The sequence below is a fragment of the Danio rerio genome, chromosome 7 (genome assembly GCF_052040795.2).
Source record: "Danio rerio strain M-AB ecotype USA chromosome 7, GRCz13ab, whole genome shotgun sequence".
Lineage (NCBI taxonomy): Eukaryota > Metazoa > Chordata > Actinopteri > Cypriniformes > Danionidae > Danio > Danio rerio.
In genome coordinates, this window is record NC_141027.1 from 31,028,448 (window position 1) to 31,047,240 (window position 18,793).

The 18,793-nt window shown below is 34.4% G+C and overlaps 2 protein-coding genes and 1 long non-coding RNA gene across 27 annotated transcripts in view; all 3 read left to right on the forward strand.

The window, feature by feature from the left end:
* apba2b (amyloid beta precursor protein binding family A member 2b) overlaps positions 1-18,793 on the forward strand; it is a 246,004-nt gene that overhangs the window by 201,416 nt on the left and 25,795 nt on the right. The window lies entirely within an intron of this gene.
* Positions 1-18,793, forward strand: part of tjp1a (tight junction protein 1a) — a 196,508-nt gene that overhangs the window by 6,592 nt on the left and 171,123 nt on the right. The gene's annotated exons all lie outside the window — the stretch shown is intronic.
* LOC147843125 (uncharacterized) lies at positions 11,351-12,009 on the forward strand. Its single transcript, XR_015496665.1, has 2 exons — positions 11,351-11,387; positions 11,483-12,009. It is a non-coding gene; the product is annotated as an uncharacterized LOC147843125 (long non-coding RNA).

An 18,793-nucleotide genomic window follows, 5' to 3' on the forward strand; every position in this document is an offset into this window, starting at 1 on the left:
GTAGCAAAAACAAATACAATGGAAGTCAATGGTTACAGGTTTCCATCTTCAAAATATCTTCTTTTGTTTTCAATTTAAAGAACTCAGACATGTTTGTGGCAAGAAGGGTAGGTAAATTAAGATAGACTTTTCAGTTTTGGTAAACTATCTCTTTCACTTAAAAACAAGCAAAAAAAACTATATAGGCATTAAAATAAATAAGTAAATAAATTTATCTACAGTAGAAGTCAGAATTATTAGCTCCTATGAATTACTTGCCCCCGTTAATTTTTTTCTGCTTTTTCTGTTTAACAGAAGATTTTTAAACACATTTCTAAACATAATTTTAATAACTCATTTCCGATAACTTTTTAATTTCATCTTTGTTAGGATGACGGTAAATAATGTTTTACTGCAAGACACTTCTAAACAGCTTAAAGTGACATTAGGTTAATTAGGTTAACTAGGCAGGTTAGGGTAGCTAGGCAAGTTATTGTATAATGAGATTGTTCTGTAGACTATCAAAAAAAATTAGCCTAAAGGGGCTTATAATTTTGTCCTTAAAATGGTGTTTAATAAATTAAAAACTGCTTTTATACTAGTCAAAATAAAACATATAAGACTTTCTTCAGAAGAAAAAATATTATCAGACATACTGTAAAAATTTCCTTGCTCTGTTAAACATCATTTAGGAAATATTTTAAAAAAAAAAGAGAAAAAAATTCAAAGGGGGGCTAATAATTCTGATTTTAACTGTATGTCAAAAACACCAAAAATGCTATAACTTACTCAATTGTATTTAAAAAAAATCTCTTGGCATTGTTCATTTAAAAACTGTTTATTTGCAAATCCGCTCTTTCAGTCAGGATGGGTGAAGGGTGGCCGACACACTGAGCGTGGGTCTCTATCTGTTGCACTGTCATGTTTGATACACGTCTGTATCTCTAATCTCCCTCACCATCTGTCGAAGCTGTCTGGACCACCTAATCAGCCCGTCCTGCTCCTGGTCATTTCATGTCAAAAGTCCACCGCTAAGATTATTTACACTTATCCCATCAATCTGACCATCCACACAAACACACAGATTTACACATGCTGGAAGTTTTATACTTGCTCTAATATTGTTTTGTAATGCTCTGACTCTTTCGTGACATTAATACGTTTTCAGGATTATGGTCATAGAAATGGTCATCTGAGGCTAGCAGAGAGTCTGCAGAGTTAATGGTAGTGATGGGTGGACATTTACATACAGTTTATTTGAACAGTTTCTGTGGCTCAGTTGTTTAAGTCCTGGCTGGGTCAGTTGGCATTTCTGTGTAAAGTTTGCATGTTCTTCCTGTATTGGAGTGGGTTTCCTCTGGTTTTCCCCAAAGACATGCGCTATAGGGGAATTGAATAAATTGAATTGTCTGTAGTACTGTATATGAGTGTAAGTAAGTGTGTATGGATGTTTCCCAATACTGGATTGCAGCTGGAAGGGCGCCTGCTGTGTAAAACATATGCTGGATAAGTTGGTGGTTCATTCCGCTGTGGTGACCCCTGATGAATAAAGGGACTTAGCTGAAGGAAAATTAATGAATGAATGAAATATTAATACATTTTGATTAAATAAAATAAGAATAAACAAAAATATACAAATGATTTATTTAATTTCAGTTGGTCAGTTGGTTCATATCTCTTTTTCTGTCGCATGATTTATCATAATATGTTGATTTGGTGCTGATTTGAAAACATTTCTTATTACTAGCATTATGTTGCTTAATGTTTTTGGATATCTGGGATGTTTTTATGTAAATCCTTATGTAGGTATAGATAGACTAAAATACCAGCATTTTATTTGAAATAAAATGTTTAAACTATTAGAAGTGTTTGATCATTGTCTAAATTGTAAAGCTGGATTATTTTTTTGACATGAATTCACAAAAAATCGACATCACACACACACACAGGGGCGGACTTGTGCTGTGGGGCCCGAGGTAATTCAGGGTATGGGGTCCTAGCACTGAAACTCAAAACATTTTCTTTCTCTATAGATTTTTCTCTGTAGATTATTATTATTTTTGCAAATAAACTGCATGGTAAAAGTTTCTAAATTAATATATTTACAAAGGTTTATTAACATATTTAAAGTATGTTCAGTCTTTTTAATGTAAAATTAAATGCAATGCATTTACAAATAAAAAAAACAAGTACTAACTGACTAATTTGCAACCATTTAAACTAAATTAGCCATTTTTGTGAATATATTTTGATATAAATAACAAAAAAACATTTAAATAAATTTCATTTACGATCAATCAAACTATATGAATTGCATAGCTGTTGTTTGTGAATTGGCAGGCATTAATTTTTACTGGGCAGTGTTATTTTATTTGAACAGACCCTACTACTCTTATTGGTTATATACAGATTTTGCAACATTTGATAGAACATTAATAAAAGAGCTTTTTGATTAATATATGCTTCTTGGCATTAGTCAGGGCCCCCTAATTCCCCAGGGCCCTAAGCAGCTGCTTACCTCGCTTATTGGGTATAACCACAAAACAAATCATGAGTGTATTATTTATTTGAATCTGGAGGTTTAAAAAAAATAATTATACTTAGAAAAATCATCTTCAAAGTTACAGTATCTAAATAAAGGTGTCTATATCAAGTGTTTGATATATTTATAGCAAATAAAAAAATATCTTCATGCAACATGATCTCCATGATTAATTATTTTTGGCATAATAGAAAATCTATCCTTTTGACAAATACATTCTATTTTTTGGCTATTGCAATAAATATACCTATGCAATTCTGTTTTACATATTATACACATTTAAACTTATTTCAGCTAAATGCCTATTCAATATTTCTCATTTTCCTTTAACTTAAAACAAACTAAAAACTTTATAATTCTCTTTTTAGTATTAATATTTTCCTACAGTATTTTAATGATTGCATGATCATCCCAGGCCAGCAGAGGGAAGAAAGGTGAAAGACATAATGTCCTGTTTGTCAAGGCCACAGGAGCCTGTGCAGTGCATGGAGATTAACCTCTGAATGACGGCTCAAGAGGAGGAATCATACTTATGTACTGCATCTGTGATCTCTTCTTCTGTGTATCATGAATCCACTTCACTTCTTATCCACAAGTCATTTAAAGAAGTTGGTCAAAGACTGAGGTGTCAAGTTTTAAGAATGTGGATGCATTTGCAGATTTCCTTTGACCCTTGATGTCTTTGGTAAGTTGGACTTGATTGTGCTGCAGAAAGCAGAAAGCTCTTCGTGCCAGGAATGGCTATAGAGCACAATGTCATATGAGACTGTTTGGAAACACCTTGTTATTGTTACTTGTTAGCTTATGCAGGGACATTACTTAAAATCAAAATCACTATAAGAACTAATTATTAAAAAGTTATCAGGGGAATTTATTCCAGTCAGATGCAATAAACATCTTAAGTCAAAATAATGAGCTCTCATGTGAAACTTTACCACCTCTTACAACATGTAAAGCGACAAGATAGAAACATTTAAATACCAGCCACTGCACTTCCAATGAAATGGCAAAGGATTTTAATAGAATTAACACATATTAAACCTCGATAACATTATTAATAGGCTACTGAGTGACTGATATTGATGGTTTGCACTGAATCATATTCTGACTTTCATTTTCAAACCATCTGCTAGTTTTTATATGTGATAAATGTTACATAAAGTTGTATTTAAACTCACACTGGGAGAATTTAACACTGAATAAAGCACATACACAGCAAATTCATCAGAGTTAAATTCTCGGTGTTGAAGCATTTCAGAGTAAAGTGTTGACGTTAAAGAGTTAGATTTTGATAAATGAATATAATAAGAGTTAGAATTGATTTTATTCAGTGCGAAATCAAGGAGTTATCTTTTCAACACTTGGTGGTGTTATTTCCAACATCCGGGAATTCAAGCAGCCCCAGTCACTGAAGAATTTTCCAGACGCCATTTTCCATCTGAGGTTTAGAACAGCAACTGGTGAGTCAAACTACCTAAATGTTGGTATTTTACTGACTTTCTTTAAGGAAATACAGTTGTAAACATATTTTTAAGTTATTAACTTTAGAATGGAGTGACAATTTTAAACTTCTGCGGTTCATTCATGGTCGTTTGTGTATCTAGCTTTACTGCATTACTATTGACTTCTTTTCAAGAATGTTTTTATATATGCTCACGCATACATAGTGCATTAAAACATCAAATGTACATGTTCAACGCATTTCTGTCACGCTTAATGCCATTTTGTGCGTTGTTACTCATCCCAGATAGCAGGCAGTAATCGGCCCGAGCTCGGCTGCCCTCCGGTGCCTCCGGCTCCGACTCGGCATCGGCGAGTGTTATCCGGGCCGAGTGCGGCCCGCAGCTCGCTCGCGCACATGCGGTTGTGATGCGGCTGTAAAGCACTGGCCCGATTCCGGTCAACCATATCCGGCCCGAGTCTGTCTGTAGAGTCCTGGCCGCTTCTGGCAAGGACTCGGCTGATGGCAACCGATTAAGTTCTTATTTTATCTAGTAATCTGTTAGCTCCACGTTTAATGATAATTTGAGAACATATTCATGGTACGATAGCAAAAAAAAAAAAAGAATATTTAGTGTGGATGGTCGCAATGTTTAGACGCAAACAAAACAATATTATTTATAAATAGATTATACATGTCATCTAGAGAAAAACTATGTAAAATTCGCTTATTTTTGAGATAGCACGCTCCTGTGCTGACTGTTTTTTTTTAAAGCAGAAGCTGATTTCATAATAAACACATGCGTGACTAAACTCATGATCCAAACTCCAATCCAGACGGTGGCGGTAATGCTCCAAAAAGCTGGTTGTCAACCACCATGGCACGAAGATCACAAGAAGAAAAAGTTTGGTTTTTCAAACATTTCACGTGGAGTCCGGTCAGAAAGGTAAGCTTTTTACTGCTTGTGTACTGTATAATTAGCGAATTTAGAGCTTAAAACATTTCCACGGTGTTTGGTTGTAACAGCGTTTAGTAATTTAAAACAGTTTGATACGAAATGTAACTTGCTTTAAGAAACACGACTGGAGCTAATGTATGCTAACGCTAACAGTTACAAACACGTCTGAAAGTTCCTTTTCCTTTTACACAATGTTAGATTGTAACGTGTGTAGTAACTGAAAACTATTTTAATTATTTTAAAGAAACATGAAACGAATTTGTGTGTATGCTAACTGCGTTAAAGAAAGTTTCTGTAGACGAATCCATTAACTAACTTGGCAAAACGTGTTTTTTTCCTGATTTAACATTATAAAGTACCGTGGATGTTGAAAAAATCATTGTACAGGCGTATACTTATCCAACAGTATTAATTCTGTGATTATGTGTAAATAAAAACTAATCGTTTTGGATTAATAAAATATTATTGTTTATCTTGTTTATGCAGTTAGTCACGAAAAATGATGGAAACTCGACTGTTTACTATTCTCTTTAAAATTTCCAAGAGAAATATATTAGTGTGCACTTTAATTCATATGTGTTAGCCTATGTGAATCAATTATATCTTTTGTTCAAGCTGTAATGGTCAGTTAATGTAAAACTGAACGTCTTAAAGCAGATTTTGATGTTTTTTTGTTTTTGTTTGTTTTTTATGTTATTGACAGTGATAAATTCTGATTTAAATGAATGGGTAACAATATTTGTTGGTTAAGTCTTATTGTTCTTGTTTAACAAAGGTTAGTGAGATCATTTTGCAGTACATCACGACCAAAGAAGTCAATAGCACACTCTTTTGAACGTGAATAGGCATGTTATAGTTGTGTGCTAAAAGTCCATTATAAGCTGTAAACTGCTGATATATTTTCAACATAGATTGAGCTTTTCAGACATTACATTACTAATTGCTTCACAAACAGCTGAAATGGTTTATTGTTATTGGCTATCATCAAACATTTTTCACAATGGTAGGTTAATCTTCATGGGTACAGAATAATGCATGTGCTTGACCATCTTACAAATCTATGTCTCAGATTCATAAGGCTGTCACTCTGCATGAATCTCCGAATAAATCTTGTGCAACCTTCTGTGTACTGATTATTTACACTATATGTATTATATGCATTAATTAACTTTGATAGTATTTCAGGATTTGAACTTTTCTTTACGGGAGGTTAACAACAATGTGATGTTTTATTATAGATGCATATGAGGAAGCTCGACTCAAACATCCACACGCAACTGTGATTTCTGACTGGTAGACAGATGAGGATGATGATCGCCTGTCATACATCTAAAGACAGAACAGGTTTGTTTGCAATTATTTTAAACACATACTGTCAACATTATGTCATTGATCTATTACAACCTGTGAGTTTTGCCCTGGCACTATACTAATGTGATGTTTTGTTTTGTAAATGTATCTGATTAAGGGACAGTATGGACACATCTATACCGTGATGAAGAAAAATTACTTGGAACAAAGAGGCTGGATAAAAGGCAGGTATGAAGATTTCAGAAATCAATGCAGCACCACAAGTACCATCACCATCAATGACTATGGCAGAAATCTTAAGACCACCATCAAGATGCACAGATACTGTACATTCCAGTACACCAGGCGTGTCCAAACTACGGCCCGCGAGGCTTTTTATAAATATCAATAGAATCTGGCCCGCTATACAAAAATGAACGTAATTCAATAAATAACCACCGGGTGTCGCTATTGCATGCATTCAATTAAGCAGCAGTTCTTGTTATGATCTATCTATCTATCTATCTATCTATCTATCTATCTATCTATCTATCTATCTATCTATCTATCTATCTATCTATCCGTCTATCCGTCTGTCTGTCTGTCTGTCTATCTATCTATCTATCTATCTATCTATCTACACACAGTTGAAGTCTGAATTATTAGCCCCTCATTGATTTATTTCATCTTTTTTAAATATTTCCCAAATGATGTTTAACAGAGCAAGAACATTTTTACAGTATGTCTGATAATATTTTTTCTTTTGGAGAAAGACTTATGTTTTATTTCGGCTAGAATAAAAAGCGGTTGAATTTTTTTATGAACCATTTTAAGGTCAAAATTATTAGCCCCTTAAGTCTTCAGAACAAACCATTGTTATAAAATAACTTGCCTAATTACCTTAACTTGACTAGTTAACTTGATTAACCTAGTTAAGCCTTTAAATGTCACTTTAAGCTGTATAGAAGTGTCTTAAAAATATCTAGTCAAATATTATTTACTGTCATCATGGCAAAGATAAAATAAATCAGTTATTAGAAATGAGTTACTAAAACTAATATGTTTAGAAATGTGTGGAAAAAAATGTTTAACTCTCCGTTAAACAGAAATTGGGGAAAAAATAAACGGTGGCTAATAATTTAGGGGGGCTAACAATTCTGACTTCAACTGTATATATGTATATATATATATATATATATATATATACACGTGTCTGTGTGATGTATGTAAAATTTGGCCCGCGACAACGTATGTTTTTTTGCATCTGGCCCTCGGCCCAAAAAGTTTGGACACTCCTGCAGTACACCTATGAACATTTACAGTCTTTGTTCTAGTGCAGTTTGAGATCAAGACAGAACTTATTGCATCTCGTGATGTCTTTGTAAGAATTGAAGACATCACTAAATTTGTTAAGGTTTAATGCAGCTAGAAAGTAAAGATCAACTAGAGAATATCAGCAGTGTCTAACCCACTGTTGTATTTACAGAAGTTGTATGAGAATAAACTACAGGTTGATTTATACTATCTGTTATTTTTCTTTTTTAGCACGACTGACTGAAGTTTTAAAATCATGCAACGTCATAAAGCAGCAGCTGGGCCTGATTCTCACAAAACCAAAACAGACGTGATGAAATTCCAGATGTAAACACATTTGACCTTCCTTTGGCCAATTTGATTTGGAAAAGCTTGAAAATCAACTAAAGGAGCAGCCCGAACAAATGAAGAAACTGGTAAGTTCAAGCTCTTGCTAATTTCAAAGTGTTTTAAGTTTATTTGTTTTTTTTATAGTTTTTTTTTTTTGCTTCGTAGGTAGCCTACTTTTTTCATAATTTTTTCTTTTTTTTTACATTAGTACTTGTTCACTACTAATTATCTGTTTATCTTTTAATCACAGATGGAGTGAGGACAAATGTCCATACCACGCCACTGATAAAGAAGTGGAAAAATGCATTACAAGGTAGCTACAACTTGCCCCTGACAGGGATGGAGGAAGAAAGAAGAGAAAGCTAATGTGTCAAATGTCTACATCACTATTTTGTTTTATTTTTTAAACAACATTTTATGTGTATTAGGATGTTCCCTGATACTTGAACAATTTGTTTCTTTCATTTGCATTTATATATATATATGTATATGTATATATATATATATGTGTGTGTGTGTGTGTATATGTATGGTATGTATGTATGTATGTATGTGTGTGCGCCAAATTCTGAAGAAACATCTTGATACATTTTTAATAAACGTAATACAAATAAAATTATAAATATAAAATTGCACAAGACGTGTATATATATGAAATGTATAATCATCTCACTCATGTCTTGCTGTTTGTGCAATTGCTTTTGTTCAAGTTTATTTAAAAAAAAAGTTTGACTTTATACTTCTGCAATTATATTTATATATATATATATATATATATATATATATATATATATATATATATATATATATATATATATATATATATTTATTTATATATATATATATATATATATATATATATATATATATATATATATATATATATATATATATGTTTGTTTATTATTATTATTTTAATGTTTTATTAAAAAATGTTTCAAGATGTTTCTTCAGAATTCTGCAGTACTTTTTACAAGTTTGACTTGGATATTTTACGGATTGTCATTGGTATTTTTAAGATGTTTCTTGCTATATCTTAAATTGGTTTCTATATTTAGGTTTATATAAAATTTAGCTGTTTTTTACAAATTTTTAATTCAAGTCTATTGGGAAAACAGGGTTGTTTTAAAAAAACATCTGTGTTTGTGTGTAATTTTTAGATTTTTTGTTTAAATCTTTCTGTGTGTCTTTATTGTGTTGTTTTATTGTTGTTTTTATATTGATATTCTTGTGCACTAAAAAATTATTTATAAAATTTTAGTACTATTTTTTTCATGCAATCAATAAACGTTTAACATTTATTTATTTTGTCATTTGTCTGATTATTTTCGTTACAGAATATGTATGCAGTTTGCACTATTCAAAGGTTAAACGCAGTGCTTACACTTTGTGTTTACATTATAGCCTGTGTTTGCTGTTATATAAATTCAAATGGTTGTAATACCATATATCAAGTACCAATGTAATACCAAAAGGTTTTATAAGGTGTATAAATATGGAGTCGCGGCAGCTCCGGGCCGCAGCGCACATTACCCTCGCGACGATTCCGGCGCGGATGCGCAGAGTCGGCTCGCTTACGGCGGCCGCATCTGGCCCGCTTGATTCGGGCCGGAATCGGGCAGTGAGTCCACAGGCATCCGGCCCGAGTCCGGCAGCCGAAGTTGGGCCGAGGGGTTAGTCTCCGGCAGGCGACAATCTAACCGGAACTGGCCCGAGTGTGTTTTGCTATCTGGGATCTGTAAAATAAAATCGACACTTCTCCTTTAATTCGAAGCAAACTAGCGAGGGAATCCCCGGAGCCGCCTAACGTTAGCCTACTCTGCCCGGATGCTAACGGCAACACAGGATGGTTTCCATAAGCTCTGAAGAGTTTCTAAAACATATCTGGTGAGTAAATCAACACATGCTTACTTGTAAAAGGCTTCCTGACTAAAACATATGATTGTTTGTTATTCGTGTAACTTTACGTTAATTTGGTTATTTTAAACACCGCGGCCCTTTTAAACTGGTTCATTCGTGGCCGTCCATATACCGTTAGTCCATAGACTCGTGTGATAACGTACGCTTGAATTATATTAAGTGTTGACAACCATTAAAGTCGGAATGTTAACATTGATGTCTTTAAATGACCGCGTTTGCACTTTCTCGGACATTTAACATTACAGAAGTCTCCCGGAAGTTGCGGGACTAACGTTAACGTTATCCCGCAAATGTACAGAGACTCCCAGATGCCCAAGTAGATGCCCGCAAATGAATGATAATCTCCCGGAAATCGCGCGTCTCCCACCCGGCCATTAAACACTTTGCACACCCCTCTCCACCGCATCTCTCCCAGCTCTTCAGGTACGTCGCGCGCAAGTCACCCCCACCGCTCTTCAGGTACGTCGCGCGCAACTCACCCCATTGCTCTTCAGGTACCCATCTCTCCCGCTACCTCCCGCAAATCAACTCTGTATCCCCCGAAAATGACTTTTCCCAACTCGGGATGTCTGACGTTAGTAAGTTAGGCTATTTCTGTAGTCAGGAACAGCTTAGTCAAACTTTTCTCCCGCATGATATTGTGCTTATAGACTAAACCTAGCATGTAAACAACATTTCCGTTTTATTAAAGACAATTTAGTGCATTGTAAACAGCCACCTGTCTGTAAAATTAATCAACTGATTCATATTTGAGCAGCCTAATGATGATACAGGTTTGATTTGTAGATTTATTATCAATAATCAACATCTGAATCAAAAGATATCTGAAAAAGTGTGAGGCATACTTTGATGTTCATCTCTCTTTTTTATCTGAAGGTTATGCATATGTGTTAGATACTAATGTGTTGTTGTTTTTTAACAGCCACAGTTCTCTATACAATAACACAAGACCCTGTGACGGTGATGGATGGTGTATTTCCAGAGTTGGTGAAATGACCAAGCACACCTTCTTGGTCATATGTGGTGATAATGAAGGTATGTTTGATAAAGTTCTGTATTTGTTTCACAATAAGCTGAGAGGGTATTAGAGCATTAGAGAATAACAAATGACATGAAGGTGATAAGTTCTGTATTGTGGGTGAACTGTTACTTAAATAATGTTTTGCTCTTTGCTTTGCACTTTTTCTCTTCTGCTTATCCTAATATTTTAGATTATATTTGGACCTGAAACATCTGCTAGACTCCAAGAAAGGTGGCGTCAATACTGGACCTGAAAGGGCCTAACAAGTTGAATCTGGTAAAGAAACGCGCACACACACGCACGCACTTACATAAAACTGTAAGTTTATGAATATTTTTTACACTGTGGCCAATATTTTGGGAAGTCAGCATCACTAAATGATATAAAAGATTTTAAGCTCCTCTAAATTTTGCTTCAAGTGTTGTGTTAAATTGAGGATTCTGGACAGACAGCTGCCCGTTTTTCCAGTTCTAGTCATAGTGGTTACCCTAATTGTTTTTGGAGATCCAACAGTGATGTATGTGTTTTTTCTACTTTTCCATATCCTGTCACCTCAACCAGCTGGGAGAGTCATCATGAAGATTTTCAAAAGGTGAGTTTAGATTTCTTGAATGTTTTATTTACTTTAAATGTTCTTTTAAATATCATAGAATTTGATTGCAATTTGTTTTCAAACATTTTTCTTAGTCATGCTGGAATCTTGAAGAGTTCTTAGATGAGCATCACCCTATATCCGTGCATCAGGAACCACCAGACGAGCGATCAGCAGCTACTACTGTACATCGTCATGGATAAAAAGGTCATCCTGTGGCTGGGAAGCACTTCATTCACAGGACATGCTTGATGAGATTTCCTAGCTCCAGTTTGTTTTCACACAAGTTTACAGCATTTATACCTTCATTTAAACTGCTGTGTTTGATATGGAGGACCAAGGAAACACCAGAAGTGAAAGATTTGCACGCCAAGTTGTTTAATGTAATTTCAGTAGAAAACTATGAGTGACGCTATATTGAACTTTCAAATTGCACTGATGAAACATCAAGTTTGGACCAAAGGACTGAAACAGCCTTTTTGAGCACTGGTCATACATATTTTGTTGAAACTGTCTGTACTAATAAAACATTTAAAGCATATTTGACATTGTTGCATTTTAAAAACTGAATGAATTGTTGAAGTGGTGAATGTTTTCAAATAAAATGTTTTTTCTTTTGTAATTTACAGTCTATTTGACCTTTTTACCATATTTACACTCAAGAGAGTTGAATAAAATAACAATATATTGTAGTAAAAAAATTACTACCAGGCGGTGTTAAACATAGTTACATTTTTAACTCTGCCCAAAGTTAAAATTAACCCTTACTTCGGTGTCAATGTGCCAACCCTTTTGAAAGTGTTGATTTAACTCAGTTTTGAGTGGACCCCATGAGACACTTTCAAAGTGTTGAAATTAACACCCATAGAGTTGTTTTGGGTCCCCATATTTTGCTGTGTACTTGGTACCTGAGCTCATCTTTTTTGTTATGGAGTATTTGCTGTTGTTCTGCCGTGACGTTGCAGACAAATTTTCTAAAATAGAAGTTTCACACATCGCCGTCGCAGATATTTAGGACAAAAACATGGTAAAGATACATCTACATGTTAAAACTGTTTATTTCTTTTAAAATTATTTTCTTTTAAAACACCTGGGAAAATGATTTCCCAATTGTTGCTTAACCAAGAGAAGATTTTTTCAGCACATTTTTTAAACATAAAAGTTTCAATTACTCATTTCTAATAACTATTTTATCTTTTCTTTGCTATGGTGACAGTGCATAATATTTTTCTACTTATTTCACAAGACACTAGTATTATGCTTAAAGTGCCATTTTAATAACTTATTTAGGTTTTTGGTAATTAGGCAAGTTATTGAACATGGAGCTATTATATTACTGAGCTGAAAATTGTTTAAAAGATGTAAAATCTGCTTTTATTTTGGTTAAACAAAAAAAAAAAAAAAAGACTTTCCCCTGAAGAAACAACATTAAAGGAAATACTATGAAAATCGCTTTGTCAAACATCACTTGAAATATATTTGAAGAAGAATAAAGATGTCGCGTTTATTTATTTACACAATTATTTAAATATTAATTTATTTACTAATTTGTTTAAATGTTTATTTACTCTCTAAAAACCCAAAACATAGCTAGTGAATTCAGTACATCTAGACAAGCTTTTTAAAAGTTTTTTTTGTCATTTATGTGAAATAAATTCCAATGTATTTGTATATTTTAAAATACAAATGTGAATACTATAATATATTGCAATAAATTATTTTGGATTTGCGCATAAAGCGGAATAAATCTATAGCCAGATTGAAAATAAAAATAAAAATATTTCAGTTTTATATGGAGGTATTAAGATTTCACACATAGGACAAATGGGTCTGTATACTTGAAATGTATTTATTTTAATGTAAATGGCGAGAATATCAAACAAATATAAACTGTATGGTGTGGTAAAAAAAGGAGTTTGGATGCGAAACGGGTCTAAACAAAAGCACGAGTGAGTCTCTCTTGTCTGCTTTCATCTGAGAGACATTGGTTGACTGTGAGTTTGTGTCCTCGGGACACTCTCTCTTCTCTTAGTCATGCTGTTTAGCCTTAAAAGCACACATCCGAGCGGTGTCGTGCATTGACTCATATCAGGTGCCGTGTACATCATGTGCTGCTCTGATACGAATACATCAAAGCTCCTTGCCCTCACCTTGGCACCTTATTGAATGAATATATCCTAACAAGGTAGTGTCACAATCACTGAACTGAGTAATGGATCTGCAGCGGTGCAAGGTCTCTGCTCTCCCGACCATGCAGTGTCATGTGAAGTGGCCTTGCAGAGATCTGTTTACATTGAACCCTCACTAGAGCACATCGGCCCACTTGACATGACTTATACATCCTCATCCATGCGGGCAATTTTAACAAACACACATGATTTTGTATCTATATCTTTATATTGATGATGAGCTGGTCAGGTTTAGTTTCAATATATAACATGTAAATATACCAAGACGATCCTTATTGAAAAGTGCTCAAACTGATTTCCTTTATTACTAAACTTTTAAAGATGTATATAAATCCAACTACCTATCTATTTGTTAATCCATACATCCAAAAAATGGGGGCTGTCAAAATGAATTGTTTCTTGAATGCATCTTGAATGATATGGTATCAGTTCACTAATAGATAATAACTAATTATGTGATCAGTTATAATAACATACTGATTTCATTTGCATATGGACTATGTCTTGGTATGGCGAAGAAGGTACAAGTAATTAAAAAGCTCAAACTTCTACAAAAGCTGACAACTTTTACACTGCTTTTATATAAGTGATCTGCTGACAGACACGCTAATAGATGCAACTTTCAAATGCTTCAGTGTCCATGCATCTGTGTCAATGATCAGTAAACAGCACTGATCATTAGAGCCAATCACAGTCATTTCTATTAAGCACGGGAACACAATGGTTAATCATAGTTGTTTAAGAACTCTCTCAACAGTGTTTAAAAAGCAAGCAAGAAAGTGCTGGTAGGAATCAATTTTTATATTTTAGTGCCTTTGTTATGCACTTGAAGGATTTACTTTTGTGTATTTATTCTAAATGCTCCTGTTGTCTTCTGTGCCTGTACTTGAGTTTTCTTTGAGCAAGTAAAATTAAAGGCTAATTTTTACTGTATATTTTCGACTGTGCGTGTATTATAATAAAAGTCGAAATAGTTTCAAAGTAAATTTGAAAATTGTGGGTGGAATGCATCAACAAATGTAGTGTGATATCAAAGTTAACCAAATTAATGACATGACCATCATAACCAAACTGTGAGACCAGTGTAGTTTTACACCTATATATATATACATTATACATATGTGTGTGTGTGTGTGTGTGTGTGTGTGTGTGTGTGTGTGTGTATGTAAATAAATTAGCAATATCACGAGTTGCAGTGCGACATGGCAGTATACAGTATCTGCACTTTTGAAAGCCCGCAGGCTGAGTGCCCTTAGTGCCCCACCAATGATGATATTCAGCCATATCACACTGCTACGAGTGTGATATCACGTTTATACAACAGTTTGACGGCCTAGAGACATTTCCCAGTATTTCTCTGTTGCAATCAGGATATCACAATAATGAGCCCTGAAAAAAACACAGCAATGCTACCGGATTACTGTTGTGTTTGCGATAAGAAAAAAAATTAAAATAAACAAACGTGGACATTTCTTTTTTCTTTCTTTTTGCTGAACTAGTTAGCAGTATTAAAACAGAAGACTCATTAGAAACAAACTAATGGCCAACCAAAAAGTAACTTACTACAATTACTATGTTATAAATACAGCACTGCAACATAAAAGACAGAGATCAACTTAGAATGTGATTCACCAATTTTATAATGATTTGATCAGCTGTGGTTTGAAAATAATTTGTGGTTTTAAATCTTAATTTGTAAAATAAAGAGTTGCAGGTTAAGGAAACAGCATGTGAGGAAGTTGCTGCAGGCCTTGGTGCAGATGAAAAGTAAAAAAGTGCATTTCTACATAGATAACTAAATAGAATAGACAGAGATTGATTGATCTATGCAGCAGCTTGCGATAAGCTGGGCGCTGCAGACGCAGTCGGTGTGAAAGGCAAACGCCTGCACGCTGCTTCTGCTCTCCATACACTCCATTTTGCTCACACCCTGCTTGCGCTTGCGGTGTGAAACAGGCATAAAGGCTTATTATGTGTCTCTGTCACCATTTTGTGGAAGAACACTGTCAACTGTCTTTGCTCTGCTCAGTATGACAGGTTGATGAATGCCACCGTGTTGCATCTCAGAAATTGTAAATATTTTAAAATAAGCACCATCCTTATAAATAAACTGCATAGATGCAATCTAAACAACTACATTCTTGCCTAAAAAATCCTCAAAAGTACATTGTTGTCCAGCAGCTGTAATATTTGTCAAACTGTAGTTAGTTTATTGATCTTGCTTTCACTTTATGTGGGCGGAGTAATACAGAGGGGTGAGGAGGCTGTAGGAGTTCTCATATTGATGAATATTGCATGGCTATCAGCCAATCAGATTCGAGAACCAGTGAAAACTGTTGTATAAATAAATATTTATATTTCAAAACTGATATCTATTCATCAATCCATCCATTCATCCAGCATGTACATCAATACAATCAACAATTCAGCATTTATATTCATCCATAAATCCAATAAATATATACATTCATACATCCATCCATTCAATAAATTATACAACAATCCATCAATCCAATAAAAATATACATCCATCAACCCTACCAATATTTATCTAAATATATCCAATACATGTATCCAACGTCCTTTCTATAAATACTTACTTCTATCCATACAACATATCCATCCATAAATAAATCTATTCAAGAAATGTGTCTGTCCATCCAATAAATATATCATGTTCAGTCATCCACTAAATAAAGTGTGTGTGTGTGTGTGCGTGCGTGCGTGCGTGTGTATGTGTGTCTGTGTGTGTGTGTGTGTGCGTGTGCGTGGGGGGGGAATACAGTAATCAGTGCTTGCTGGATCCCAGTACCAGTGACCTCTTAAAACACTCACACTGAGCTGGAAGAATTGCTATTTCTAGGCAAGAGTTCATGTAACATTCATGAAGCTCACCTCTTAGAGGAGTCGTGAGGGGTGTTTTTTCTATTGAAGGAAATGCTCTGTTTGTTGTGAAGTTGAGATGGGGTGGATAAACAGGGCAGACTGCTTAATATTTGATGTTTTACTCTTATGGGCCAAGGAAAGGACACTTTACCGTGTAGTGTTTTCCTAGACTGAAATTAGCACCAGCTTAGACATTTTTCACTTTGTACTGTAAATGCGAAAGTCCCAAAGAGTGTGACAAATGCTCAGCGTTTTGCCATGTATTTTTATCCAACTCTGCTCCTATGTGGAGACTTGCCCTCTGGTCTTGTTTTACTTTACACCTTGTTCTGACCAGACATGATAAAGCAACAAGCGATAAAAGGTTTCTCAGCTGAGCTTACGACTAACCTAGGACTTTTCAGAGTGTAATGTCAGCGGCCACTAAAGTATCATATGAACCTCTCATTCTGAAACACACAAAGGTCCAATTTTACAGTGGTGCCATAGAAGAACCTTTTTTGGTGCCCAAAGAACATTTCAGTTATTTGTTTTTGAAAGAATGCTATTTTTTATTTGTGTGAAAAATGATTATGTTGATTCTGAGATACAGATTCAGATACAGATTCAGAGTTCCATATAAAGTGGTTATTAATTAGCAAATAACATAAGCATTATAAATTTAAACATTAGGTGAGCAAGTTACATCGTAACTCCGTGTCCTAACAACATGCTTCAGTAATAAGCAATTTGGCTGTTTGCACCAGACCCACCATGATAGAATTTTAAATACAGCTATTCAGTTTATTTTAATTTCAAGATCTGAGGTGAAGTATCTGCTGCTGCTTTCAGTAGTATGGCAATAAATGTCATGTAAAACTTCATTCAAACATTATTAGCATTTACAGTAACACTGAATAATGAGGTGTACCTGAGGTAATCATTGTCACTTTTCTGTTGTTCAGCTGTAAGACAGAAGTCGTTTCTAAAATGATAAATTTCAGGTGTTTGTTAGAACAAAAACTCATTTTATTATGGAAAATATTCCTTCTATTGCATGCTGTTGCTTTTATTTAGAACATTTAGAATTGAAATCAGCCTTTGTTGGTGTCATCAATCTGGCAACCTGCTCTTGCGTGTGTTTTGAGCCAGATGTGCAATACCAAGTTCAACCACTGGGTGTCAAACGTATATACTGCACCCTTAAGAATGTATTGTGTATTTTAAAGATTTCGCAGACGTTAAAATATTGTTCACTGAATCATCAACCTTTCGTTTTATGAGTGCAATGGGAGCCATTTAAACATTTTTGAAAAACGGTAAGGGCGATATTTTTATGCAACATATTTATAATAACCCTTTGCACTAAAGTTAAATCAGTTCTTGAAACATTTGATGTATTGTATTATGTATCAATATCTTAGAAAATCATTTTCAGTGCTATTGCTTACATAAATCTATTAAAATGAATACACATTTGTTAAATTCAATAAATGTGTACAAATCTGTACAAAAAATCCATTGATTAATTCATTCATCCTTCAGTTTAATCAGTAAATATATCTATCAATTCATCATATTCATTTATTTGTTCATTCACTAAATATATTAATTCAAGAAATATATCATCTATTCAATATATATATATATATATATATATATATATATATATATATATATATATATATATATATACATTCATCCAATAAATATATCCATCCAACATTCATTCATTCATTCATTCATTCATCCATCAATTCATTAAATCATACATTTATTCATCAATTCATTTGTTCATTCATTCATACAAAATCAGTTTTCTTCTATTTTTGTAGCAGTGATTTTCTAAACCGTTATACTCAAAAGTTATGTAAATCCATTATGAATTGTCAAATTCTTCTGCTCTTGCACCTTTGGTTTAGGCTTCTGCTTGCATAGGGTGTGAATGAGTCCTCAAAATGACAGAGAAAGTGTGTTTGTGTGTTTGTATGTGTGTGTGCGTGTGCGCGCGTTTGTGTGTGTGTGTGTGTGTGTGTGTGTGTGTGTGTGTGTGTGTGTGTGTGTGTGTGTGTGTGTGTGTGTGTGTGTGTGTGTGTGTGTGTGTGTGTGTGTGTGTGTGTGTGTGTGTGTGAGAGAGAGAGAGAGAGAGAGAGAGAGCATGGTGGCAACAGAAGCCAGTCCAGATTGAGTGTAGTGCTCTTGGGTTTAGTGCAAATCCTCTAGGGCTCGTGGGCAGTGTGGAGGTCACAGGAGAGAAGCCCAGTGCTGGTGCTCTGCCTGCCAATCAGAGAGATTCTCAGCAGCAAATGGGATCCAAGGCTCTCAATTTGGCCGAACTGCTCTCCGGTTTGG